Genomic DNA, 26,594 nt, shown 5'->3' on the forward strand with positions numbered 1-26,594 from the left:
GGGCATGTGCCCTGACTGGGAATCAAACTGGTGACCTCCTGGTGCATGGGTCACACTCAACCACTGAGCCACATTGGCCAGACTGTTCAGCAGTATTTAGTGCTCAGTTCCTACCCAGAGGACTCTGCAGATTAGCACTCTCCACCCTCTCCAGGAGAAAGCACTTATTAATCATCCCACGCAGACAGGCCCAGGAATTGTCTGGCCTGGGTCACTGATGGCATTTGAGGACACAGAGCCATGGCAGAGAGAACAGGGCATCTCCTGGGGCGTGGTCAGAGGACATGGATACAAATGAGAAATAGATGCAGCTTCTCATTAAAATAAAACTGTATTAGCCCTGGCCAGTGTGGCTCAGTTGGTTGGGCATCTTCCCATGCACCAAAAAGCTGCCAATTGAATTCCCGGTCAGGGTACATGCCCAGGTTTCAGGCTCCCTCCCCAGTAGGGGCTGTGAAGGAGGCAACTGGTCAATGTGTCCCTCTCACATCGATGTTTCTCTCTCTCTCCCTCTCTCTCTTCCTCTCTCCCTCAAAATCAATTTAAAAATCTTTTAAAAAAATAAAAATGGGTTGGATGTGTAAGGGATTTGCAGAGGCCGAGGCATGAGTGTCCCTGCCCCAGGCACTTACACCCTGGGCACATTTGAGAGGTAAGGTAGGGGTTCAGGGGGTTATGAATTCTGCAGAGAGAATAGGTTGCCTGGAGACGGACAATGGATAAACCCCTGAGGGTCCCAGGCTGGGGACTGCCTAGAAGAAGCTGCCAATTTGATTACAGTAAAACACACAAACCATTCCATTTTGCAAATTAAACCATGCCAAGGTTTTTGATGGAAAAAGCTGTAGAGCTAACCTTTCTCCATACTCTATTGAGCAAACTGCCCTGCAGAGTCCTCCAGAACCAACCAGTTCCATCTCCAATATTACTTGAAAGCCCCGAGAATCTCTTTCAGGACATATATCCGTTGCCTTGATTTTTTTAAGGATTTGTTATTTTTAAAGGATTTAAAATTAGCCAGTGTTCCACGGAGGTGGCTCTCTTCCTTTTAATTGCATCGGTGTCTTCATCTTCTCAGAGAAAGGCTTCTGTGGTTTGGGAGTTTGATTACCACCGATCTAATTAAAAGGCTTTCTTCTTTCCAGCATTCTGACTGAAACCTCATTAGAGCGAAACGGGATTTCTGTGGAGCACAGCAGCGTGGGACCGAGTACGGCATTTCAAACTGTAATCAACACAGCGCAGCCGGCAGTCACCATCTGAGAGCGCCGATGCCAGGTGGGGGTGCGGGAGGGCGCGCCCACAGAACCAGCAGCCAGGCTGCTGTCTGCATTCCCAGAGCAGGCCCCCTTCCTCCCCTCCCAACCCAGGGACACCCACTTGCTGGCTCAGTCTCTCAGCTCTCAGTCTCTCCATGACAAGGTGTCTCACCTCCTTCCCACCCCAGTGTGCAGTGTCGAAACTTAACTCCCACTGTGATGGTATCCAGAGGTGGGACCTTTGCTGGGTGATTAGGTCAGGAGGGTGCAGCCCTCATGACTGGGATTAGTGCCCTTATGAAAGGGACCCAGAGAGCTCCCTAACCCCTTCTGTGATGTGAAGCGCCAGTGAGAAGTCAGCTGTCTATGAACCAGGAGGCAGGTCCTTGCCAGACACCACACCTGCCAGCCCCCTGACCTTGGACTCCAGTCTCCAGAAGGTGAGAGATAAATGTGTGTTGTTTTGGCTGCTCTGTCTGTGGTGGTGGTGGTGTTATAGGAGCCCGAGCTGATGCACACCCACCCCCAACACAGTCTGATGGGGCTCTCTGTCTGCCAGCTGCACAATGCAAGGACTCAAGTCCACGGGCCTCAGTGCACACACGTGCTCTTTCCACAAGCTATAGTTCATTCACTCACTCACTCATTCACTCACTCATTCATTCACTCTTTCATTCATTCATTCATTCATTCACTTATTCAGCAAATGGTGATGGAATACTTCCTGTTTGAGGCAGTATGTCAGCATGACAGGTACAGGGGGATCTGAACAGACATTGTTCCTGAGCTCACAGGGTGGGGGGATCACACAGTTCAACAGTGATACACTATAATCACAAACAGTGACAGGATCATAGAGGACAGGAACATGGCACTGCTGCAGATGACAAGGAGACAGGCTTTACCCAGAGGGACAGGGGCAGAGTCCTATGGATAAGCCTTCCCTGTACACAACTATGATCCTAAAAAACCAAAAGGCTAGAATCCCCACACCCACCATGTATACCATGTGCCCTTAAAGGCCTCAATGCTCCTCCCCTCCCCAGCCTTCCCTGCCTCACACCCTCCTCCCTTCTGCTCAAAGCCAGGGCCAAGCCGGCAGCACTGGGCTGGGGCTGCCTCCTGACTCACCAGGGTCTCCGACTGGGAGCCAGCAGCTCAGGTTGCAGGTTCAATTCCTGGTCAGGGCCTGGGTTGTGAGCTCCATCCCCAGTAGGAGGCGTGCAGGAGGCAGCAGATTGATGTTTCTCTCTCTCTGTCTACCCCCCCTCCCTTCCACTCTCTCTAAAAATCAATAAAAATATTTTTTTAAAGTACACTTTAAGTACCTATGCTTTTAAAGATCAATCTCCCAGAATAGCTGTGCATTGGCCTTCGAGTACAACTCCTTTGGTAATGTGTAATGTGCTATCTCACATTTCCACAGCCATTACTCCACAGTATTCTGCAGAGCTCCCAACACTTTCTCTTTGCTTTTGTGAAGCTATTAAGAAGGAACAGATAACCATAGATCTAACTATGTCTACATTCTTGTTTGCACAGAAAACTGCTGGGTAATATAAATTCCTATTTGCGTAGCACTCTGTAGTTTATAACAAGAATTCCTTGTCTATCTCATTTAGTTTTTCCACCAAACGTATTTTTGTCCCGGTTTTAAAGAATAAGTTGAGGGTGTGATTTTCCCTGAGTCAGCGAGATATTAGAGCTGACGGAGAACTCATATCCAGGGTAAGAAACAAACTCCTACAGATCGATAAGGCAAAGGCAGGCGATCTGGTAGAAAAATGGGCAAAAGATGAACAAGCACGTCCTCCTCACTCCCAAGGATGTCAATAAATGATACCTGAAAATAACAGGGCTGAACTTAAATAGAGTGCATTTTTCTAACTGTCATACATGCACGTGCACACGCGCACACACACACACGCAATGTGCACACACCGAACAGTCAGTACAGCCACTGCTCTCATCTAGCAACAGGGGCTGGGAGGGAGCTTCCTCCCGCACTTAACTCTCTGTGTCTGTTCTGTTTGGGGGTTTAGCAGGGAGCATATAGCACCTTCATAACCAAGAGGGAAGGGCGCTGCTTAAACACAGCTGGGGAACAAGCCACGCTCCTGGCCCCGGGTTACACGGCTCAGGGCGAGGGCCGAGATCCAACCCCTCATCTGAACAGCGCAACACCTGGGTTTGAGCCTCAGACAACTCTGCCCCCCCAGTGTCGTAACAGGGGCCACCTGGGTGATGAGAGCAGAAAATGGTTCCCTTTGGTATCTGTATAGCACAGAAGTTCTCAAAAGACAGCCTGGGAACCCCAGAGTTTCTAAGCTACTTTCAGGAGATCAGTGAAGTTCGAACATTTTTTGTAATTGTTAGAAGTCATAAGCTGTTTCACGAGCTTCCCTGTGGGCATTCAGGAGAGCTCTGCCGAGGCCACAGGACATGTGATACCAGGAGCAGACTGAATGTAGCAGCAGATAAGAGAAGCTAGCCAACTCCTATTACACTGGCCACTGAGATTGGCAAAAGTATAAAACAACGCCACCCTTCTCACTAAACGTGTTTTGCTTGGTAAAATACGAGTTTTTCCCTATAAAATATTTATGTTAACATAACATGGGTTTATTATCATTGTAAATGAATTAATGGACTTCAGCATGTGTTCTTGGTTTTTATTTCAAACACAGTAAATCTCAATGATTTTATGAGAGTAACAGGGTCCTGAAATTTAAAAGTTTGGGAGCCACTGGTGTAGAGTCTGGCCCTCTTGGGGTACAGCGCCTTGCTATTTGGGGGCTGCTCAGGGTCTGTGTCTTGGGGGTACAGTGTGAAAAGTCTGGACATCACAGGCAGCCCTAGGCTCTGCTACGCAGCAGCTGTGGACTTGGGGTCATTGGGCTTTTCTGACACCTGTACATATAAAAAGAGGGCTTGCCACCCTGGCTGGTTTTGCTCAGTAGTTAGAGCGTCAGCCCACAGACTGAAAGGTCCCAGGTACGATTCTGGCCAAGGGCACACACCTTGGTGGCAGGCTCGATCCCCGGCCCCGGTTGAGGCGCATGTGAGGGGCAACCAATCGATGTGTTTCTCACATCTCTCTCTCTCCTTCCATTCTCTCTGAAAAGTAATGGAAAAAATATCCTCAGGTGAGGGTTAAAAAAATAAAGAGAGGGCTCACCATCTCCCCAGTGCTGTACGAGGCTGACATAGGAAACACAATGAAAAGTGCCTAAAGTCAAACCCTCCACCTTCAAACGATCAGAAACAAGTTCCTGTATTTTGTGCAAAAAAATACAAAGCTCTTGGAGAGTTGGTCCAAACTGGCGACTTCTCTCTGCCTTGATACTCTGCTTTCAGAGCTCGTCCTCGATGACGCTAGTTTCATTCTCACTGAGATCCAGGCTTCGAAGGTGACCGTCTAGACGGCCACATTTAACTTTCTCAGAGCGTTTGCAGCTCTTCTGTGATGTCTGATGTGCAAATGTGGATCTTTCCCTAAAGCCTGTGTGGCCCCCGAGCTCCTTGGCGCTTTGAGAGCCGGCCTCCGCCAGCAGCCCTGCCTTGCAGAGGGCTTCGCCGAGGAATTCTGCTCTTTCCCTGCAGAGGTCTGGAACTTCTCAAGCACAGCCGAACTGTTTAAAGACATACAGGGCGGCCCCCAAAAATGTATACACACTTTTAACCCATTATTAATTCCAACAGGTTAAATCCGTAAAGAAAGAAACAGCAATTGAGCTATCAATGGTTAAAGTGCGTATACATTTTTTGGGACACCCTATATGTGTGTTTCTAACAGTACTAACAAAAAAGGAAACGTGTTTTTCTTTGGCCCTTTAAAACCCAGCACCCGGAAGAGCCTGGTGCTACCCATAGATGCTGCTCTAAAGAAGCTGCGGAGGCAGAGACTACAGCCCTAAAGGCCTCTGCCTCTATATCTGTCCAAAGAGATCGGGGCCCCTTTCCTCTTTTAACTACCAAAGCTAACCCTCCACATCTCTAGAATATTTGAGGACTTTTAACAACTTAGGCCAGAGTATAACACACTTTTATTTCCTCCCCATGGGTCACTATGTAATTCCTGTTTTTTGTGTGTTTTTTGTTAATGCTCACCCGAGGATATTTTTTCCATTGATTTTCGAGATTGTGGAAGGGAGGGGGGGAGAAAGAGAGAGAGAGAAGCATCGATGTGAGAGAGATGTCGACTAGTTGCCTTCTGCATGCACCCCGACAGGGGCTGGGGATTGAACCTGCAACCCAGGTACATGCCCTTGACCAGGAATCGAACCGGAGACCCTTCGCACGCGTGCACGCGCGTGTGTGTGTGAAGCTCTAACTACTGAGCCACACCGTGTGTGTGTGTGTGTGTGAAGCTCTAACCACTGAGCCACACCGTGTGTGTGAAGCTCTAACCACTGAGCCACACCGTGTGTGTGTGAGAGAAGCTCTAATCACTGAGCCACACCGTGTGTGTGTGTGTGTCTCTGTGTGTGTGTGTGTGTGTGTGTGTGTGTGTGTGTGTGTGTGAAGCTCTAACCACTGAGCCACACCGGACAGGGCTGTAATTCCCTTTTGATATAATGCCCCATAAGACACGTCGTGACACATGGTAGGAAACTGGCCAACCAGGTTGGCTCCTTTGGGAAGTTTGCTTGCCAGGTGAACAGGGGCAGGTGTGTCCCTTATAAAACCCACCACCCAAGGCCATACTGGGGGGAACAAGGCCCATGGCCAAGTTGCTCCAGCTGCTCTAGTATGTGACGGTACCAGAGGATCCCCCAAGGAAGTGACTCCCCTGCCTGACCTTGACCTTGTGGCCATTTGGGTGGACCCCATCTCCAGCACTGCCCTGATCTCCCCAGGGAGGGGAAGGGGGTTCAGGATACACTTTTAACTGGGACTGAAAGGTTTTCTTTCCATTTCTGTTAAGAGAAAAGACCTCCCTCTCTCCCCCTGAATGACAAATTTGGAAGAACACACACTGACAAGTGGGTCATGAGTGTAGACCTGACAGAGAGGAGAAGCCACCTTGAGTTAGCAGAGCTGGGCATGGTGCAAGGCAGGCGAGGAGACTGTGGAGCCCGGTGGGGTGGGGAGAGGCCCAGTCACTGCGTGCACCGAGTCAAGGTTTACCCACACGCTCCCTAGAGGGGCAATACATTCTCTTTATGCTTAGCCATCATCCTCAGTGAATCTGTGTCCAAGCATTTCCTTCACGGTTTATAACACACACAGCATGTAAGTTATATCTGTCCAGGCCCAGAGCAGCACCATACGCACAGCTGGCCACCTCCAAATGCCTGAGTTATGGAGCGTGCGGAGCTCCAGCCCCAGGCTTTTCCAATAACTCTGTCAGGAAACTGGCTGTGCGATGTCCCAGCAAAACTGAGGTCCCCTAAAGACATGACCCAGAGATCAGGGGTCCCAAAAGAGCCCTCCATGCAGAGAGGCCACTATATAAATGAACCAACAAAACAGAAACAGACTCATAGATACTGAGAACAGACTGAGGGTTGCCAGAGGGAAGGGGGGTTAGGTGACTAGGTGAAAAGGGTGAAGGGATTAAGGAACATTAATTGGCCCAGCCAGTGTGGCTCAGTGGTTGAGTGTCAACCCCTGGACCAGGCGGTCACGGTTCAATTCCTGGTCAGGGCACATGCCCAGGTTGCGGGCTCAATCCCCAGCAGGGGCGTGCAGGAGGCAATCAATAGATGTTTCTCTCTCATCATTGATGTTTCTATCTCTCTCTTCCTTCCTCTCTCTGAAATCAATAAAAACATATTTTTTAAAAAACGGAAGTACTAATCAGTAGTTACAGAACAGTCACAGGGATGTTAAGTACAGCACAGGGGATGCAGTCCATAATATTGTGATGACTACATATGGGTCCAGGTGGGTTCAAAGGCCAAAGGGAGGGGAAGGGGAGGAGATATGTGAATGGAGGACAAGAGCAGCACATGGTTGTTGCTGTTATTTGAAGCTTCTAAACTTCCTACAAGTCCTGGAGATTACTTTGCTTAATATAGCAAGAAAAAATAAATTAGGACCACATCTAAGGAAAGAATAATGAAAAATAATTTATCACCATTAGAGCGGAGGAAATTAAAAATTATGCATAGACAAAGCCTCACAAGGCTTGGGCAAGATGAAAAAAATTGGAAATGACTGCTACATGAACATCATATGGCTATGAATGAATGAATGAATGAATGAATGTTTTAAAAATAGCCAATGCAAGGTAGAAAGGAAGAAATGAAGGCAGGCAGGCAGGCACAACTAAAATACAAAGTAGAGTCTGGAAGAAGGCCCACACAAGTTGGGATGCCTCCCATGAGCTCTTTATATTCTATAGCTTTATAAAGTCTTGGATCAAATTAAGCATGATTTCAAAGGCAAGACTATAAAATAATCAAATAAAATGAAAGGGAGACTGCAGAGCTAAACAAGTAAACTTAATCAAAACAGCACTATTCCATGGCCAATCAATTGCACACAGAGAGGAACAAAACAGACCCAGCTGAAAATCGAGTCACTGGCATGAGCTAATCAGAGTTTGTGCAGAAGAAAACCACAGAGAGATTAAGTCAATTAGGGAAAAGGGTGGAGACCGCGGTGAAACAAGACACAGCCAGGCCTGAAACAGAGAATGTACGGGAAATAAGAAGTGTTCCAGGATCATAAACAGAAGACCTACTTCTGCTTCCAGAAAAAGCAGACTCCACGATCTGAGCACTATCCTGCCACAAAATATGTGGACTTGATGGAGGAAACCAAACAAATGCCTTTTTATAATTTTTCAATTACAGTTTACATGCAATATTAATCTGTATTTGTTTCAGATGTAGAGCAAACTGGTTAGAAAATCTGAGAGTATATCTGAAGAAACCTGAAACATTAATTCAAAAGAATGTATGCACCCCTATGTTGATAGCAGCACTATTTACAATAGCAAAGATCTGGAAGCAACTCAAGTGTGCCCATCAGTAGATGAGCGGATAAAAAAGCTGTGGTACATTTTCACAGTGGAATATTACTCAGCTGTAAAAAAGAAACAAATGTCTTTTTAAATGCAAACCTAATCCCTCAAGAAAGTATGCGAAATCCCCCAAAACAACAACAACAAAACCCACAAAGGAAACTAAAAAAATACTGTGAGTGGTCACTGGCAGAGCCATGGGGGTGGGAGATCAGTGGCCAGTTATGTTCACAAGAGCTTGGACGGTGTCTCCGTGGGACTGAAGACAAGGCTTTAACCCCACAGGTGGAGGGAAGCTGAACAAGCCCCCACGCTACACATCCATCCTTGTCACAGGGATCTTGAAGAGCCACCACCAGAAGGAAACAAAGTCTGTCTCAGTCGGGGATGGCGTGGGAGCAAAGGGGTGGATGGATAATTCCTAAAAAGTATGGGTTTTCCTTATGATGGAGAATTAACATGTGAAGAAGCCACAATGTCTGGAAATCTGCAAGCCAGGAACATAGCCGAAAACCTGCTCCAGCTAAGAGTCACCCATAAAAAAGAGTGAAATCTGACCATTTGTGAAAGCATGGACGGACCTAGAGGGTATTGTGCTAAGTGAAATAAGTCAGACAGAGAAAGACAAATACCATATGATCTCACTTATATGTGGAATCTAAAGAACAAAATAAACAAAAAACAAAACAGAAACAGACTCATAGATACAGAGAACAGACTGATGGTTGCCAGGACAGAGGGGGTTTGGGGGAAAAGGTGAAGGATGAGGGAAAAGGTGAAGGGACTGGTAGTTATGGAACAGTCACAAGACGTAAGTACAGCACAGGGGATATAGTCTGTAATATGTAATAACTATGCATGGTGCCAGGTGGGTACTAGACTTATCAGGGAGAATCACTTTGTCAGTTATATAAATTTCTAATCACTATGCTGTATACCTGAAATGAATATAATACTGAATGTCAACTGTAATTGAAAAATTTAAAAAAAGAAAAGAAAAAAAAAGCTGTTTCAGGCCAGTGAAATTTGAGGCACCAGATGCAAAGAGAGTGAACAGATAAGCACTCCCCTCCAAAAAAACACACAAAAAACCCCAAAAAGCACCCTTGCTTAGAAAATACAACCATGATTACAGCCTTCTGATACAAAATATAAATATATAAGTGAAAAAATCTTCCATTAGCCAGTGGCAGAAAACTAAATCAGCAGAAATACCTCGCCCCCCAAAATTCAGACAAGAGAAATTATCAGACGGTTAACAATAAACACATTTTAAATGATTAAACACAATAAAATATCAAAAGCCTAATAAAAAAATAAGATACCATCAAAGAAAACAAGACAAAACAAAAGTAAAAGTTTCTCAAAGTAAAAAAGGTAGTAATTGAAATAAAAACTCAATGAGTGGGTTATATATCAGGCTAGAAAGACCTAAGGTAATAATTAGTAAGGCGAAGACAGACCCGACCAAATGGTAAAGAACGATAGATGAAAAAATATGCTGCTTAAAAGACATGAGAGATACAACTAAGAGATACAAATATGCATCTAAGAAGGTTTCATAAAATTTAAAGAAGCAATGGATTAGAAATTTCTAGAACTGGCTAATCCTCAGATAAAGGAAGTACAGGTCCTCCAAAGATAAGTATGATTCAGAAACTAATCGAAGCTCAACCCTTCCTCAGACTGTACATGCAAAGAGCTTAGAATTAATCCCATCCACACAGCAAGAAACAAAAAAAAACCTGAACACACTGAAAAGTCAATGCCTTTGCTGGACTCATGAGAGGCCAGCATTGCAGGGTGAGCACCGCACTGACATCTGGAAAGACAGGCAAGCCCAGGGAGTCTTAATAGTGTTGGGTTGATTATATGCAGAGTATAACATGAATATCCATGAGCCTGCACTGGCATACCTAAAATGACTGATTGAATGAATAAACGGGAGAGGAAAGACATCTCTCGTGCAGAGGAATTCCAAATAACTTATGTAGATACTTCACCTCCTAAGGATGCAGAGCTTAGCCCCCTGCTCCTTAAATGTGGGCTGTGCATAGTGACTTAGTTTCTAAAGAGTCTACACTGAAAATATGGAAAAGAGAAACTGTCCAGTGGGGAGACCTGGCAAACATAACCTTCCGCCAAATGATCAAGGTCGGTATCAATGGTCATGTCATGCTGATGGTGTGAGGTGTGAACTCCTGATGTGGGACTGATGAGAAGGTGTTTCATCTCTCTGGTCTTCCTCCCTGAAGTACATCATCCTAGTCTAATCATGAGAAAACATCCAACGGATCCCCTGCAGGGACATTTAACACAATACCAGTACTCTCCAACACTGTCAAGATCATCAAGAACAGGGAAAGTCTGAGTAGCTCACGGTCAAGAGAAGCTGAAGACGATTAATGCAAAAGCAAAGGACATTAGGTAAAAAACTAAAACTGAAATAAACAATGGCCTTAGGCAGCAATAATCTATCAACATTGGTTCATTGATTGTAATAAAATGTACCATACAAATGACCAATGATGATAACAGAGGAAACTGGGAATCAGGTACATGGGGACTCGATAGTATCCTCACAAGTTTTCTTTACATTTAGACCTGTTCTAAAATAAAATGTTTATTTAAAAACTATCTCATTGCCATGAAACTGCAGACTATGAAAAAGAAAATCATAAAAGCATCCAGAGTCTAAGGCAGCTTATCTACAAGGGAACGCAGCTGGGCTGACAGCAGATGGCGAGACACAGCAATACCAGCCAGAAACCCAGAAAGTGGCATTTTCAAATTATGAAAAGCAATCCTGGGATTCAACTTTGGATTCCATGCCCAGCTAAACTGTAACCCAAGAGTAGGTTCCAATAAAGAGATTTTTTTCCGGGTAAACAAATTGCTGATCACTCATACCACCTCACTGGAGCATTTACTATCGATGAAAGAATACACTGAATTCAGAAGAAAAGGGACACGAAAAACGAATTCAGTGTGTTCAAAACACTGAAAATACTTGGAAAGATAAACACAAATTTTTTCAGGTTATTTTTGACATCTGAGTTTATGGATAAATCCAGTTCCACTGTTTATCCTTCAACTAAATATTTATTCTACGGTTTCATGTTTCACCAACTGTAAGATGCCATTCGAGTGCAAGGCACATCTGTTTTCAAAAAAATTAAAATGTGGAAAAAATGCACATCTTAGAATCGATGGAAATTGGTATAAAATTTATTTTTATCTATCAAATGTCATTCACTCTAATGTTTGAAAAATATGCAGGATAAAGGGCCTAAATGTCCCCATTTAGGGGAGTGTCTTCCAGAATCAACACTGAGATTTTTATAAATTATCTGAAAGGCAGAGAAGTGCCAAAGTTTGCAGACACTCCTACACTCACGTCAATGGAGAAGGCTGATGAGGGTAACCTACGGAAACGCGCTGCAAGACTACAAGACTTAGAAAGAGGTGATGTCGCGTGGCGGTGGCAGTGCTACCAGCTGGGGCTCAGGAAGGGAAGCTGCAGGTCATTATCGCCCCTTTCCAGGTGTCCTGGCTTCACCTTAAGGAAGGGCATGAGGAGCGAAATGGGAATGTCCTCCTCTTCCAAATATTGCAACAACACAGCAGAGGAAACGATGAGCACTGAAAGCAATCAACGATCTGCTAAAAGAGAGGCCGGAGGGTGGGGGCTCCCGGAGGAAAACAGGTCAACATCCCCGGGACCCTTCAGAGGAGTCAGAGGTCAGGTGACGGCCGGGAGTCCCCACCTGACCCACGTGCATGAAAAGTCAGCAGTGCTGAATTCAAGGAGCCTATGGGGTTGCCCACAGCAGCTTCCTCTCCACGCTAATTCTGGGACCCAGCACCCAGCCCAGTGATTCACCTTTACAAAGGACCTCCTCTTTGCCACACAGATGCCTGAGGGAGAGACAGAAGGTCTGTGGGTGACGTGCCAACACTCATCCTCTATGGAGGCTCCAGAGGCCCAACCCGGACCTACAAGGGCTCTGTCCATGTCCCAAAACAGCTGTCCTGAGTGTTTTATGTCCTCATGCATGTTGGTACCCAGGAGGAACCCAGCGCTGCCTCCACGCCTAGGGACCCAGTGGGGCAGAGGAGTCTGCTTCAAAGTCCTCCCCTCGTGAAACCAGGCTGGGGTCACTTTGGAAACCTGGGGGCTAAGAGCACAAAGATGTACACCCGTGAAGACAAGGCACTGGGATGCCCGAGTCTCTCGGATTCCTGGCTCACATGGGCATCACGAGAATTCTAGGACAGCCTGGCCAGCTGGGCTTGCAGCACCGTCCCGCGCACCAAACGGCTGCGGTTCAGTTCTGATCAGGGAACATATCTAGGTTGCAAGTTAAATCCTGGATTGGGGCACACACAGGAGGCAACGGATTGATGTTTCTATCTCACATCAATGCCCCCCCCCCCTTTTCTCTCTTTAAAAAAAGAATCCTAAGAGATCCTCGAGAAACTGATGAAGCTAGTGGTCCCCAGGTGGAATTAGCTCATCCTTTTTTTTTTCTCTGTGAAATCTATACACAATAAGCCCCCTTATGGATCTTTAGGCTCTAATTTTTCTCTTATGGGCTGGCAGAAAGCTAATAAATTACTGGGGCCAGAAATAATTTGGCAATTTATTCTAACTAATCACAGCAGAACTCGAACACTCACAGAGGAAAATTCTACACTTCGCCGTCCCCAAGCCAGAAGTCCATTTTTCATCTAATTCAGAGCATTATTCTGATGTCCTATTTTACACAGAGCAGTGAGGAGCTAAATAAATAAAATTGAGACTATTCATGGGCCTCTTTTCTTCTTCTGAAAAGTACAGTGAAGTAACTCCGGACATGTCACACTACCAAGAAAAATGTTCCTATCAGAAATCAGGAACAAAATTACTTGGAAATTTTTTGGTAATTCAGGTGATTTAGTAGTTTGCATTAAGTTCCAAAGGCATTCTTCCCTCATAAATTTTCTTTTGTTAAGTGTGAGCCAGTCAATACGGCAGGGAAATTTTTTTCATCATCAACCCTGGCCTGGCTAGGAAGAAAGAGCTCAGTGTAGGGAATGCTTGAGTTAAAACCTACACAGCAGTGGTAGCTGAATTCCTATCCCACAACTTGTCACCTCCTCACCCCATGCTACCTATGATCAGCCCTCAGCCTGTAGACCAAAATAAATTTGTTACAGAGGATTAAATATTGAAATAATGAAAGATTCCCAGGGAAGGAAGTGGCCCTGGCATTTTATAATCTACTTTAAAACTTTGCAAACTGTAAGAATGAGCTGCTCTCTACCTTCTTCTTACCCAACAATGACACTTCCTATCTTCTCCCCTGTCCAACCAGGCACCACAGCACTCACTTCCTCTGCCCCCACCCCCAGTGCTACCTACGCTGTTCTACCCAGAGTCCAAAGTCACCCCTGTGCTCTTGGGTGCTCTAAGAGCTCTGACAGTGGCCAGCTCTACCAGAAAGGCTCAGGGGAAGGGCACTAAGACACTGGAGAGCACACTCTCTCTCCTGGCTCTTGCAAACTGAGCACAACACAATTAAGAATGAAAATCTTGCCCAATAAACTCACGCATGAGGTGGAAAGAAAAATACTATAAAAATTATGAATATATCTTGCTGCTTTGGTGGGAGGGGTAAAATGAGGCTTCCCAGAACACATACGTGAGAAAAAAGTGACAGTGACAGACTGCCCTTCAATATGTTTGCCTTCTCTCTTCACTGGGTTATTTTTAACACCAGATTTATAAATAATGGGCACAGAGGCCAAATACTGCTACATTCTGGAATTTTCTTCCTCTGGGTGGGTTTTGCACCACAGACAGGAAATGATCACAGGGAAACGAAAGAATGGTTGGCCTCCATCACTGTGGACCATTTTCTTACATCTGCACTAATACGATGGGGAGTGTAAAATAAATGTAATAATAAACCACACTGCCTATGAAGTATTTTAAACCATGAGGCTCAGAGCGGGCGAGGGGACAGTGAAAGTGGCAGTTTCCATCAATGTGAGTCAGTGTGAATTAAGGCAGAAACTGTACAGATTTTCTTCTAAGGAACCTTTAAATTACTTTTAAGTTGAGACTTTAAAACATTATTAACTTTTGGGGCTAATTCCTTATCTAAGAAACGATCATAAAGAGTCAGGCATCATCCACGGCTGGTGGCTCAGCTGGTTGGAGCATTGTCCTGTACACCAAGGCTGTGGGCTCGATTCGTGCTCAGGGCACATACCCAGGTTTCAGGTTAGATCCCCAGCCTGGGCACATGCGGGATCGATGTTTCTCTCTCACATCAATGGTGTGGGGTTTTTTTTTTCCTCTCTCTCTCCCCCTTCCATTCTCTCTAAAATCAGTAAAAACATATCCTCAAGTGAGAATTAAAATAATAATAATAACCAGTCAGATATCAGAATAAACACGGAAGTCCAAAGATGTTGATTATGTTGTTATTTATAGTGTCAACAATACTGCATATAAACAACCTAACTGCTCAACAACAGACTGTGGCATAGCCACAAAAGGCAATATTACATAATTTTAAAAATATCATCAAAAGAATGTAATCGTGTGAAAACATTAACGTACGAAATAGAAGAAAACCATCCCATTAAGTTGTACTTGTAGCAAAACCCAGTTGTTTAAATGGTTGCTTACATTCCACTCTGTGGGCCTCGTATTTCTCAACCCCTGTGTAGTGGTAAATATGATCGGATTGATTGTTTCAGTACTGAGCCGCTCTCTGCCACCTTCTCCGGATCCAGCCTGCGTTACTAAGAATTGCCTGACATCTCCAAGTAAAATGTATGCAGAGGTGAGGCTTCCCTTAACATACACATAGCTGTCAGGGTGATATCCAGCAGTAGGGGGGGCTGCGGGTCTTTGGGGAATCGATAGCAATGGGGACCATACGGCCAGGGGCCGGGCGTCTCAGACCCTGCCCTCCTGTCGGCTCTGTAAATGCTGTGTGTCATGTCGACAATTAAAACTCTTTTTTAATTTACTGATTTGAGAGAGAGAGAGAGGAAGGAAGGGGGAGAAGGAAGAGAGAGGGAGAAACATCGATTTGTTTCCACTTATTTATGGATCATTGGTGGATTCTTGCATGTGCCCTGACCAGGGATCGAAGTCACAACCTTGGCGTATCAGGACGATGCTCTAACCAACTGAGCTACCCAGCCAGTGCCCATGTCGACATTTTAAAATATTAATGCTATGGCCCATACATTTTCTCCATATATACACATTAAATAATTAACATACTCATTTGTGCACAGACATAGTAGTTAATACATCAAGATTTGATTGGCCTCACCAATCATGAGGTCATTACTTGAACAACCCTTTACTTATCCCTGAAAACCAAAATAAGTTAATTACCAGTCAAGATTCCCATGTGAAAGGTAAGACAACAATAAAAAGCCTCTAAAAGCAAATATATAGGAAAATATCTTGTAAGCTTGAGTAACACACATAGAAGAAAGGAATTATAAATCTGACCACGTTAAAATTAAGAATTTCTGTTCATCAAAAGACACCATTTATCTGTAACTATGTCATACTTCAATTAAAAGTTTACAAAGAGAAAGAAAGAGCATTCAAACAGTGAAAAGACAAGCCAAAGAGTCTGAGAAGTTATTTGCAAAACATGTCACTAAGGTCTTGCATCCATAACACAGAAAAACATAGATACCAATATGGAGGGAAACAGAACAACATGAAACAAAATCCACCAATAAAAACGGGCAAGAGACATGAATAGACGCTTCTCAGGAGAAGATGTCTAAGCAGAAAATTAAGAAATGAAAATGTCCTCAACTTTATTGGTAATCGGGACACTGCTAATTAAAGTCACAAGGAAGGATCACTCCACACCCACCAGAACGGTAAATGAGAAAGACTGAAATGCCGAGTGTGGGTGGGTACGTAGAACACGAATCCTTCATATAGCTGGTGAGAACGGTAATTGGAATAACCATTTTGAAATTTGTTTGGCTTTATCTGGAAAAGTTAAAGATATGCCACCCTATGACCAAGCAGGTACACATGTGATAGAAATGCAAACATGTGTGCATCCAAGGACACGTACAGTAAGAGTACTAAAGGCAGTGTCCTTCATAATAGACACTAGCTAGACACAACCTAAACATCAACGTAGGATCCAGGAGATCACGGTTCAATTCCTGGTTAGGGCACATGCCCTGGTTGCAGGCTCAATCCCCAGTCCGGGGCGTTGCAGGAGGCAGCCGATCAATGACTCTCTCATCATTGATATTTCTGTTTCTCTCTCTCTCTCTCCCCCTCTCCCTTCCTCTCTCTGAAATCAATAAAGATATATTTTTTAAAAATAAATAAAATAAAATAATAAAAATGAACGAACTATAGCAACAGGCAACAACTTAGGTGATTTTCACAAAAATAAAATTGAGCAAAAGAAACCAGACCGAAAAGAACACATAAAGCATGCATGTGTGATTCCACTTACATAGCAATGCAGACAAGGGTGAGACTAAACCTTGGCATTTGGCGTCGTGTTTTCTGATGGGAAAGAGGGGGAAGCAGTTAGGTGGTAATAACTGAGTGGGTTTCCTTGTGATAATTCATTGAGTCAGTTTGGATGTTCTATCACACTGTGGCTGTCTATTATACTACAATTCAAAGTTAAAAATAGGATTAAAGACTTCCCAAATGAAATGTAAGCATCCCTATGAGCTAGTTCGGTGTATTAAAAGGACCAAATGCCAATAAAACATCTTAATAGAAAACAATTAATCCACTAATGTTTCCTGACTAGTGATTTCAACTGTAAATTTTATCAACTTGGGCTTAATCAGATCTACCTTGGCAATCAGTGAGCAGCTTGGGCTTAATTTGCTTAATCCAAACCTCCCAACATAACATTGTATGTGTGAGCTTCTTAAAACAGATACATTAGATTAGAAAATCATTTTACAATTCCAACGTTTCAAAACACCTTAAGCTCTACCTGAATGAACACTTATCTTCCGTTCACAAAACAAATATATCCTCCTGGTTCTATCTGCCTTTGGCCTGGATACAGACACCACCTCTTTCTCCCAAGATGGGAACGTTCAGACAATTTGCTCCAAGGGATCCCTGAGAAAATGTCCCACTTTGAGAATTATCTCACAGGTGACATTCACTAGCCACGACAACTGCAATGTCTGTCCCCTTCACCTTTGCCACCTGCAGTCAGGAGAGGTCAGCTCCTTCATCTCCCACCTGGATTTGAACCTGGAGTCAGCCTCATGCCTGGGCCTTTCCCACCACCCGTTTTCCTGCAGTAAATTTTAACCCATTGTGCAGGACTTTATGTAATTCCTTACTTAATCTCAAGTTAGCTTCAGTCAATTATTTTTGGCTTTCTGGCTCTGCTGTACCTTCTAGCTTTTCCTCCTGAAAATGTAAGAAGCCTATTATGTAATGTCTTACAAAAGAAATTTTAAAAACCAGCAAGGAGAGGTAAGAGTAACGGGGGGGTGGGGTGTGTGTGTGTGTGTGTGTGTGTGTGTGTACACACACATAAATATGCACACAGACGCACTATTTTACAATAGTTTGGGTTGTTATTTTTGCTAAAATCGTACGTAGCTGATGTTGACTGTAAATAAGGGAGCTGCTGAAATAAACATGGGAATTGCTCTTAGAAGGTTCCAAATGACTTTCGCCTTCTTGAGTAAAACGCTACCTGGTCCTAATAAATCAATAGGGAAGAGAGATTTTCATGGGCACCCCTCCGTGATAAGACTATCTGTTCCTTTGACAGCATGTCAGGGAGGAAACACGGGCTCGGAGAGAACTGAACCCTTTGGGAAATACCTTCGGCAGCAGACTTGAAAGGCAGCATTTATAAGAAAGATTCCTTTAGTAAAAATGCCCATAATTCTCAATCTATAAAGCCAAGAGAATTGTGCCCGCTTATGTCCCAGAGCCATAAAGAGGTTTGCGAGGGATAAAACTTGTACTGTAATAAACCTGGATCCATTGTCAAGGTGCATTGTAAACACATTTTAACCTAGCATTTCCCTTCTGCCATCAGGGATGAGGAGCTGGAGGCTCTCACCAACCTCCAGGGAAGACAGTTAGAAAAGCAGAAGTGGGACAGTCCTGCGCACAAAGGCACCAGAGAAGTAACCAGTAGTGAGGAACTGCAGGGCCAAGCCCAGAGAGTAACCAGACTGGAGACCACTTTCCAGAAACGTGATGATTCCTAACGCAATGCCGGAGAGGCCAAGTTCAACCAGATCTTGACAGACTCACGAGCCAGGGGGCAAAATGGGAGGTCAGGGACCCTGGATAGAGGACCCTAGTCAATGCCTCTATTTACACCCTAGAAAGTAGATGCAAGAGCCAGAAACAGACCTGCCTCACAGGACACGAAGCCCAGCTCATCTCTGCTAACTGCGTTACAGTGATTTGTCCTTGCTGGTGCCCGAGCTTGGGTGTTGGTCCGACAAACATAAAATTGGAGGAATACAGTAGTTTCAAGACCCCCAAATTATCTCCACAGTTTTTCCACACACAATGCCTGGGACATGATTTAAAAATAACCAAGCAGGCTCAGAAGCAACATCGTGAATCATTTCAATAAACGCTTTTTAAACATTTTCTAAAATAAAAATTGGAATAGAGATTGAATATGCAATGAGGATGTGAGTTACATAATTGTAGGGCAAAGATACAATTTTATTTTAAAACTCCCATTTGTTTACGACTTAGCCTATTTGTGTCATTTTTAAATTAATGCCTATTAATTAGTGTCTAAGATACCCTAATGCTGTCAGACCATTTTAATATTTAAGTATTTCTCTGTACACCCTATAGCCATAGAGAAGAGAGACCAGGAACTGTACCAGTGTCTTGAGTAATGGTAATTTGGATAACTACCTCCCAAGTCCTTTTTTAAATTTTGTTTGTAGTCTTAAAAAAAATAACACTTCTCAAAACATTACTAGGAATGACTTCATTGTACCTTGGGTTGTCTTCATAGACTGTGTTCAAGGTGTGTGATTTTTACAGCTAATTATTTGATAGTATTAAGTCAGAGTTGTAAGTATTTTAAATACTGGCTAGTAAATGCAAAATTATAAGTCTAACGAACCTGAGCAGAAAGCCCCCATAGAGATATCAGGTAACATACAAGCCCATAGGGGAGCTACTGGGCTTCCCAGCCACACCTGGGAAACCCCAAACTCACGACCACGTGGTTCTACTGTCTTGTGACTAAAACTTCCAAAAAGGTGAACCTGCAACCCCAAATCTATGAAATACCCCATATCCTTCGCTCATAATGATGCGTTTTACATTTACACATAATTATGTGTGATTCATGTTGTTCGTTTTCAGTGCCCGGCCTTCTGAACGTGCTTTTGTGACTGTGCACATTGTACGCAAATCCAGGTTTAGAATGGCCTCTCCACGCGTGTGAGCTGGTGAGTGACTAAATGGCATGCATGAAAAAGAAATACTGTGGGAACTGCTGGCGGTTTAGGACCTCCCATTTACATCACTTCAAAATGATTTCTTATGTATTCTCTCATTCCCAGCCCATGAAGTAAATTAATCATCACCATAAGTCGGAGTGTGCATTCAGGAATAATTTAGGTACCGTCACTTAACAAATTCATCTAAGTACCGGCATGAAGTTTATACACAAGCATAGATAATAGATCCCAAATGTCTCTGGAATTTGCCCTTTTCTCCACAGTCCCGCGGTGACCATTCTAGTTTCCATCTCCTCGCCCCCTGCTTACACTTTCCTTCCTCTCTACTCTATCCCCCACTCACTGCCCTCAGCATCCTCTCTCTAAACACACGTCTAGTTACATCCCTTTCCATAAAAATCCACCACGAATCCCCACTCTCTCCACCTAGTCTTTCACCAAGAGGCTGGGCGAGGAACTAGAACCGACCCCGGCAGGGAAAGCGCTCCTTTGAAGATGCACGTTTTGTCTTTTAAATGTATGCACATCTTTTTTATTCTCATCTATAATTTATGCTTGTTGGATTTATTACAAATGTCATGGTTTGGATTGTTTCCATTTCTAGGAAAATATGCTATGGCAAGCTGATTTTGTTGCTTCACAAAACCCCTGGTGCACTACCTCCTGCTGTGCTCGGAGATACCCAGACTGGAGCTCTGGGCAAAACCTAAACTCTGCAGAGGCCCCCAAACACCCCACACTCCACACCCCTCCTGTCCCTGAACGCACCTTTTGAGATCATCTCCTTCCAAAATAATCCTACCCTTTACCTTGTAAGGTGTGTTTCTAGAACACGATTCTTATGAAAGGGCCTATAAAGAAAAATGAGTGGTTCAGTCAATACTGCATCCATCTTTTAGAGGTGTTCAATAGAGCCCGGCCGGGTGTGGCTCAGCGGTTGAGCGTCGACCTAGGATCCAGGCGATCGGGGTTCGATTCCCGGTCAGGGCACAGGCCCGGGTTGCGGGCTCAATCAATGACTCTCTCATCAGGGATGTTTCTATCTCTCTCTCTCCCTCTCCTTTCCTCTCTCTGAAATCAATAAAGATATACTTAAAAAAAAAAAAAAAGAAATGTTCAATAGATATAAGCACATGCAATGTTCTGGGATGTCTTGCTGAAGAACCTGCAGCCAGGAAAACTAGGAGCCCGTGTTCTTCAGAACACACCCTGGTGAGGAGATGCACTCCCTGTCTGTCCTCACCCTGGTCCTATTAGCTTTCCTTACCTTCTTCTACTGGAAAACTCCTGTTCACTTTTAAAATATAAATTTGAAACCATTCCCAGCCACCAGAACTGGAAATAAACATTTTCTCCTGCATGTATTTGTAGCACCTTGTATAGGCATTTATGATGTTCAATTCCACATGCGAGAATCCTGGATTTACATGTCAGTTCCCTGGCCAGAATGTGGGTTTTATGTAGAAACTAGCACTTATTCATTTATGAATTCCCAGAATCTAGTGAAGTTCACAAGCCAAGCTCAGTAAATATGTGTGAAATAAACTGATGACAGAGAAAAGATCTTGCACAAAAATAAAATGTGAGCATCGTTCCATCTCATCACTTCTGCCTGGACATCTCTGCTCGAAAAAAAAGGGGAACAGTAATAATATTGGGGGGTAGTCTCTAAAACAGCTCATCAGAGTGGGCAAATGCCCCCTGGAACTGAATTAGTAAAGAGAATCTTGTACCAGTCAAGAATTTGTCACATGAAGCTCTTATGCGAGCCACAGTGTCTCTGTCCATGGTGCTGAGAGTCCAGCTGGAAAGCCCTGGCCTGGCTTCAAAACCAGGCGGGACCCAGACCGACTGGAATACAAATGTTTGCATATTTCATTAACTTTGATATAGAGACTCCCTTTCACCCAGGATCTCAGGACAGTCACATTCAATCAGTTACAGTTCAGCCAGTTAAAATAAATTGAGCTGACTCTGTTCTGCAAAAGAAGTTACCAACTCTAAACAAGGCAGGAGACCCGAAGGACCTGTGAGTCAGACATGGGTTTTCCTTGCAGCCCTGCCTCTAACCAGTTAGCGACCTTGGGGAAGTGATCACACCCTTCCAGGCATTAACTTCACGACCTCTGAGTCGAATAGCTACACAATTAAGATCGAGCAAACCTTCAGTGAATCATCGATGTGTGGCAGGCACTTCTCTTATTTAATCCTCTTGAAACCCTGTGAAGCGGGTATTACTCTCATTTTACACATGAGGAAACAGGGCTTAGAAAGGTAATGTGCTCAAGGCTATTGCATGAGCTGCCAGCATTGTGTGGCTGGGAAGTTCAAGGGGTTCATGGCTAGATCCACGGCCAAGGTGAGACCAAGGCTTTCTCCCTTCCCACCCTCCCATGACCTCTGGCTGCTGACAACTGTTTTCACATAGTGAAATGTTGATGACACACAGTGCTTATGATTTGTTACTTTTAAATTTCCTAACTTGACCAAAAAAATTGCATTTGTTTGCAAACGTTTGTTTGTTCTTAATTTTCACATAGTGTCACCCTAGCCTATGCCTATACTTCCCATAAGATCCCAAATCCTTCATATAACCTGATTTCTTAAGGGTTTCTTAAAAAGGCTGGGATGTCCAGTGAGTGGTCTTGTCTGCAAAACAGATTGCTATGGCCCTTGGAAGGTCTGCTCAACTTGACTGCTGCTCCTGCTCCTTGGCTGAGTGGCCACTGCACCCTCACATCCCATCCATTCAGCACAAGGACCAGGCCAAGAGAGGCGGCTATGCAGCACACACATGGTGAGGTGGGATGGGGCTGTCATTCTTACCCTATCATGCTCCACTCGTGGAGTGTGTTAGCTCACCTGCCTGGTCCTCTGTCACCGGTGGTGGTGGTGAGGATTGTTCTTTGTTTTGATGAAAATGACCACAGTCATGCGTCTAGCTTTGTGGTCTCTTTCACAGTTGCCTCCACATTCTTTAGCTCATCACAATAACCAACGAAGTGCTAGCGTGTCCATTTCACCAACAGGAAAATACAGACTGGGGACATTCAAGAAACTTACGTAAGACTGACAATGCAGAAAGGAACAGAGCCAGAACCTACCAAGGCTCCCAAATACAAATTCTAAGCTCCTTCAAGTCATAGAGGAGTCACTCTATAAAGTGCCTGCCCCCCCAAATGCCCCGGAACCTCATGCCCCTCCCCAGTGGCATTTCTCCGACCTAGCTTAGATCAACACTAGGGTTTCCTTTCAGCCTCTCCTCTCCTAACTTAAAATCTCTGTCCTTTCCCCTTCCTATAGCCCGAGCTCTGTAAACAGCAGTCTTTTGTAACCTATACGACACTTGTCTTCCTTTACAGCCCTTCCTACGATATCTTGTCCATATCATCACATATATATTCACTATTTTAAAGCTCAGCTCTATCTGTAGGAGGAAGTACTCATCTATAACACAGGTGTAGTGTGAGAAAAGAAGTCATCCATCACAGCTATTTTAACAGCTGTTTAGTGATGCGGTAGGCATCAATGTAGGACTGTGGGTGCACTTTTACTCTCACCACCCACCCCTCATATTCTGGGTGGGGTTTTTTAAATTCCACATATAAGTGAGATCATACAGTATTTGTATTTCTCTGTCTGACTTATTTCACTTAGCATAATGCCTCTAGGCCCATCCATGTTTTTGCAAATGGCAAGATTTCACTCTTTTTTATTGTTGAATATTCCACATATGTGCCACATCTTCTTTATACACCCACCTATTGATGGACACCTAGGATGCTTCCATATCTTGGCTGTTACTAGTAAAGCTGCAATAGACATAGGGGTAGATATACATTTTCAAATTAGTGTCTTTGTTTTCTTCATATAAATACCCAGAAGTGGAATTGCTGAATAGTATGGTAGCTCTATTTTTAATTTTTTGAGGACTCTCCTTACTGTTTTCTATAGTGGCTGCACAAATTTACAATCCCACGGACAGTGTTTAGTCCCATTTGTTTATTTTTTCTCTTGAATCCCTTGCTTGAAAAGATACGTCAAAAAAGATATTGCTAAGGTCAATGCCAAAGAGTTTACTGCCAAAGAGTTCCTAGGAGCTTTATGGTCTAACATTTAAGACTTTAATCAATTTTGAGCTTAATTTTGTATATGGTGTGAAAAAGTGGGCGACTTTGTTGCATGTATCTGTCCAGTTTTCCCAACACCAACTATTTAAGACTGTCTCTACTCCATTACACAGGGGTTGGCAAAAGTAGGTTTATAGTTGTGAGTACACGAAACACAATTTATTCTTGCATTATTAATTAATAGGTATCTGCATGTCTTTTTCCATACAAACAACTGTGAACCTACTTTTGTCCACCCCAGTATACCCTTGCTTTCTTTATCATAGATTAACTGACCATCTAAGTGAGGATTTATTTCTGGGCTCTCTATTCCATTCCATTAATCTTTATATTGTTTTTTATGCCAGTACCATACTGATTTGATTATTGTAGGTTTGTCATACTTGATATTAGGGATTGTGATACCTCCCGATTCATTCTCTCTCAAGATTTCTTTGGCTATTTGGGGTCTTTTGAAGCCCCGTATAAGTTTTAGGAGTAGTTGTCTTAATTCTGAGAAGAATGCCATCGGTATTTTAGCAGGGATTACACTGCATCTGTGTATTACTTTAGGTAGCAAGGACATTTTAACGATACTAATCTTTCCAATCCATGAGCAAGGTGTGTCCTTCCATTTCTTTGTATCCTGCCCAATTTCTTTCTTTAGTGTCTTATAATTTTCACAGTACTGACCTTTTACCTCCTTGGTTAAATTTATTCCTAGCTATTTTATACTTTTTTTTTTTTTTTTTAAATCCTCACCAGAGGATATTTTTTCTGTTGACTTTTAAAGAGGTGGAGAGGGAGAAACATTAATGTGTTCCATGGAGACTGGCTGCCTCCCCCATGGACCCCTAGCAGAGTGGGAATCGATCCTGCAACCCAGGGACATGCCCTTGCCCCAGAATCGAACCCAAATGACCTCTGGCGAGCAGGCTCATGCTCTAACCGCAGCGCCACGCCAGCCAGGGCAGGTATTTCACACATTTTGACGCCCCCGCGATGGAGCCGGTGTCTTAGCTTCTGCGCATGCGCGGTTGCTGCCCAGCCACGCAGCCGGTTCCACAGACCGCGGGCCCCGCAAACTTGCCAAGTCACGTGTCAGCTCTAAGTTTCCGGGGAGCCTTCGGGGGGTTCTGTGCCCACGACCCTGCCGCCCACAAAGAACGGCGGCGTCCCGTCTTCCCTTCGGGCCTGGGCGCCTCTGCGCCTTTTCCGCGTCCGACCGCAAGGCCGGGGCGACCCTGCGGGGACCGCGCGGGCGGGCGCGCCCCGGGCCAGAGTCCCCCCCACGGAGGAGGAGGGACGCGCAGCGCTACTCACCGGCCGCGCCGCCCACAGTCCCTGCCGTCCCCGCCCGCGCCCGGGCCCCGCCGCCTCCCCGCGGAGCCTCGGCCTCGTCGGCTTCCTGCCGGCTCCTCGTGCGCGCCCCACACGCGGGGGGTTGTGGGAAACGCGGGGCGAGCCCGCGCAGGCGCCCTGGGCCCGCGCACTGCCTGCCGGGAGGAGCGCGCACTGCCTGCCGGGAGGAGCCGCTCCGGGCGCGAGGCCGGCAGGGCGGTGGCTGCGCGGAAGCCTCGCTGCTCCGCTCTCTCCAGCTGTTCCGGGCCCAGGGCGCCGGGCACGTGGCCGCGACCCAGCCGGGGACCCTCAGGTAGGCAGAGCCCCTCAGCCGCGGCGGGGCCGGGCCGGGCCAGGACCAGGGCGGCCGCGGCTCCTCAGGCCCGCAGGCCCGGCCCCGGCGTCTCTGTTCGCCTGTCTCGCGTTTGCTTCCAGAGCTGGGCGCTCGGCCCGGTCGTCTCTCAGGCGTCGTTGCTCTCTGTCCGTGTGTGAGTGTGATGTTGCCCACGTGCGGGGACAAGGGCCGCGTCCTCCTGTCCCGGGCCCTCGTGGGCGCGACTGTGAACCATCACCTGCCCTCCTGCCCCCCTGTTCCGAGCCCCTCGGGCGGCTCCTTAGCGCGTCGTCCATGGAGCTGTGGCCGTTACCACAGCCTTTCCCCACCGTATCCCTCCCTCTCCCTGACCACCCTTCTGTGTCCCTGAGCCCCGCACGCCCGGTGACGAACCCCGCGCCTTGTACCCCCCACGGGTCACTCCAACCCGTTGGCAATGAATGAAGCATTTGGTAAAAGTGTTTGTAGCGTGGAGAGGCCACGGCAATGGACGCCGGAGATTCAAAGCGGTCTAGGCGAGCGAAACAGCCACGTGACACGGCCACTGCATAGATGTGGCAACTGGGGGAGGCCTGCGGGGCAGGGAGCCCGTGGGGCTGGGGCGGCTGCCCCGAGGAACAGCCAAGGTGCCCAGGGGCCCGGCCTCGCCCGTGCTCCCAGCAGGACTCCCAGCGCCACCCTCAGCGGGAGGCAGCCCATGTGTGTTATTGGTATCGGGGAGGCGGGATCCTAAATGCCCACAGCTAGCCCCCTGCCTGGGCATATCGACCATCTGCAAAGCCCAGAGCCAAGGCCCTACCCAAAGAAACCGCATGCCACGGGCAGCAGCAGAGAAATCTAGAAATGGCTAAAGGACACCAAGTGCCAGGCTGCTGTGCCGACACACTTATTCCACATGTGGAGCTGAGATAGAACCAATTGGACCCTGTTCGTGCTGATTCCTGGCTCGGGGTACTTTGGCCCTGAGTTTCTAAGCTGGGGGACAGGCAGGCACAGGTGGCCCGGGCGGTGGAACAGCGTCCCTGGTTCCTCCTGGGCAGGCGGGGAGACTGAGGCACGCAGCAGCGGGGAGGCCGGGGCAGGGCAGGGGT

At 45.6% G+C, this 26,594-nt stretch overlaps 1 protein-coding gene across 1 annotated transcript in view; it reads right to left on the reverse strand.

Moving 5' to 3' along the window:
• LOC107527910 (neuronal acetylcholine receptor subunit alpha-7) overlaps window positions 1-26,594 on the reverse strand; it is a 48,549-nt gene that overhangs the window by 21,438 nt on the left and 517 nt on the right. The gene's annotated exons all lie outside the window — the stretch shown is intronic.

The sequence above is a fragment of the Miniopterus natalensis genome, chromosome 22 (genome assembly GCF_054644295.1).
Source record: "Miniopterus natalensis isolate mMinNat1 chromosome 22, mMinNat1.hap1, whole genome shotgun sequence".
Lineage (NCBI taxonomy): Eukaryota > Metazoa > Chordata > Mammalia > Chiroptera > Miniopteridae > Miniopterus > Miniopterus natalensis.